Source organism: Raphanus sativus, unplaced genomic scaffold (assembly GCF_000801105.2).
Source record: "Raphanus sativus cultivar WK10039 unplaced genomic scaffold, ASM80110v3 Scaffold2834, whole genome shotgun sequence".
In the NCBI taxonomy this organism is placed as follows: domain Eukaryota; kingdom Viridiplantae; phylum Streptophyta; class Magnoliopsida; order Brassicales; family Brassicaceae; genus Raphanus; species Raphanus sativus.
The window spans coordinates 1-3,052 of record NW_026618141.1 but is presented as its reverse complement, the minus strand read 5'-3'; the positions used below and the strand labels follow the sequence as shown (position 1 = coordinate 3,052).

At 35.1% G+C, this 3,052-nt stretch overlaps 1 pseudogene; it reads left to right on the top strand.

The window, feature by feature from the left end:
• Positions 1-502: 502 nt before the first annotated feature.
• On the top strand, positions 503-2,083 carry LOC130506045 (vesicle transport v-SNARE 12-like; annotated as a pseudogene).
• The last annotated feature ends 969 nt before the right edge of the window (positions 2,084-3,052 follow it).

Below are 3,052 nucleotides of genomic sequence, written 5' to 3'. Positions count from 1 at the left end.
AAAGAAAGAAAGTTTAACTGCTCGCGTTCGCGTCTCTCTCTGCCACTAGTATTCAGGTTTGTCAGTCGTCATCTATATATATAAAGTTGAATATTCTGGCTGCTCCTGCCTCCACGTCATCAATGTGCATAGGGGAATTTGAGACACGTGGCACTTCACCAAATCTTCAACAAAATCAATATTCTGTGTGTCTCCGTATTCATTACGTTCTTTTATTTGGGCTTCTATATTGTTTATCTCCAGGCCCAATATTCTGTGTGTTTTAACAAAAAGACGAAGCTTGATGTAGGTGATATCGCCGTCGTTGTCATCTCCATGAAGGCCACTCCGATGAACGCACTGTAACGCTTTGGGTTTTCATTTATTTCCTCCTTTAATCCTAGCATTAACATTCTTCACCCCACTCGCCCACTATGTAGCATTAAATCCAGCTCAGCCTCTTCGTATGTAACCGGCCAAAGGTATCCTATAAATTGGCATGGTTGCAGGCTTGCAGCTATGAACACCGCCGTACTGCAAGCTCTCCACCAATCTCTCCAGAATGTCTTATTCTGCATCGATTCTCTCCCACGGAGGTATAAAACATATTCTGATCCTGATCGGACCTTTGAGTTCCCTGATTCTATATACCTTATCTACATTTACTAAACGTTTTCATTTCTTTACGATCTGACGAGCATCTGGGAATGTTGAGATATTATGCGTGATGTAATCTCATTGCTTGGATTCGATTCATAGTGTTTTTCGAGCAATTAACTAAAGATGGAAACTTTAGTTAGCTCAATGATATGGTAATGTAGCTGCATTGCTTTATTAATTTGCCTAGCTCTTCCTTCCTTTCCCTATCACACTGTCTTTCTCGCCGTATAATCCATAGACCTGTTGCTCAATTGACGACCTCTGTTGGATCTGTGAATGTTGAGATATTTTGATGACTCCATGCGTAGTGTTTTTTTTTTATTAGAGATGGAAGATGCAAACCTTAGTAGCTCAAGAATATGATTGTGTAGCTGCATTTTTTTTTTGTTCTTCCTTGAAATTATTGTGCAAAGATATGTTCATGTACATTTAAGATTGATGCCAGAGCAGAGGTTTGACTAATTGTTATGTGATTTTTTTGTAGAAGAGAAGAAAGAGAAGCTTGCTGAGATTAAGTCTGGATTCGACGAAACTGATGTCTTGGTACTTTCATTTTTTTTAATGCGTCTATCTTTTTATTGTTCTTTTCTCTTAAAGAAACATACATAGCTTCTGTTGTTTTCTATCTTGTAGATCCGGAAAATGAATCTTGAGGTAAGAAGTATGCAGCAGAGTGCTAAAGCTGTGTCTTTTAAAACTAAGAGAGTATAAATATGATCTGAAACAATGGAAAAAGGAGTTCAAACGAGTGTCTTCGCCAGATGCTAACCAAATTTACACGTGAAGAACTGATGGAATCCGGAATGGCGGATGTACATGCGGTAAATGGTTAAAGAAAATATAGCAATCACATTAGTTGTTTTTAGTTAACTCTCACCATCTTGGCTTTTATGTCTAAGTGTTCTTGCTCTTTATCTTTGTCTCAACTTAATCTTTGATCCCAGAGATGCTACATTATTGTTGTCCTTCCAGGTATCAGTTGATCAGAGTGGGAGATTTGTAATGTCAATGGAGAGATTGACCAATCAAGCGAGACAGAACAATGGGAGAGTACTAGATTAATGCTGGAGACAGAAGATGTTGGCATCTCAGTTGTTGAAAATCTGAGTCAGCAAAAGCCAAACCCTTCTTCACGCTCACACTAAGGTATAGCATGAAAAACATACAATTAATCAAAAACCTCTCGGGTTTAGTTTTGGTATCTATCATTAGATCATTGAGAAAAAAACTAACACTTTGTGATTTGTGTAACAGCTTCGGGGTGTGGATGCTGCTATTGACAAGAGGAAGAGAGTGTTGACCAGTGACCACTATGTCAAGAAGAATGACGAGGAACAAATGGATCGTTGGTTCGGGGATCGTGGCTCTCATTCTCGCCATCATCTTAATCATCTCATAGAGAGTTTCTCATTACAATACCACTTCATCGGGACTGTGTATGATGGTTGATTCCTTTTTAATGGCCCAAGTGTTTACTTGTGTTCCAAACAATAATTGTATATTTGAGTGGAAATACTTCAAACAATTATTATACGGTCCCAAGTACTTTTAAAACGTCAATATCTTTGGTGTTCTGCAACTAACTACAATAATATATGCTTTGATTATAAGGTTTGAAGGGAAGATACCCTATCTTAAAAAGAAATGTCTTGCCCTTATAATAATTGAGCGTCGAAACCATTATATGATTAACAATTTTCGAGTCCTTTAGATATTTTTTGGATTCAGTTAACCCAACCATAAAGCTAATACTGTTCTTAGACTTTGCTTGCTTCATTAACTTAAAAACCCAAAACCACCATTTTCACAACTAATGCAATGGCTTTTCAAACAAATAATTGGACCAGGATCACTAAATTTCACATATAATCAATGTCCTCGAACCTATCCCAGCAACAATTCACCATTTAGTAAATATGCTTTTGTGCCAAAAGCATGCAAAATATACTCCTAAACAGAAAAAACTCACCACCAGTCTAAACTCTAAAGCTAGAAAATCAAAGTTTAGTATCACTATCAACACAAAATACTTCAAACAAAGTACTACTAACCAAAAAAAATTCACCACCATTATAGAGCTAGAAAATCAAAGTTTAGTATCACTATTAACACAAAGTTACGACAGTTTTTATAATAATATAGTGGTTAATGTATAAATAAAATTAGATACACTTATATAAAAAGAATAATAAGTGACTTTTGAAATAAAGGGAATAAATAGTTGGATGTAACGTTTATCAATAGAACATAATTATTTTTTAATAGAATATATTAATATTAAATAAATAGCTGTTTGTCAACGTTTAAATTAAATAGTTGGACATAACGTTTATCAATAAGTCGTAATTATATTTTAATAGAATATATTAACTATTAATCTCAAATTTATTGTATATTTTTAAAATAAAATATC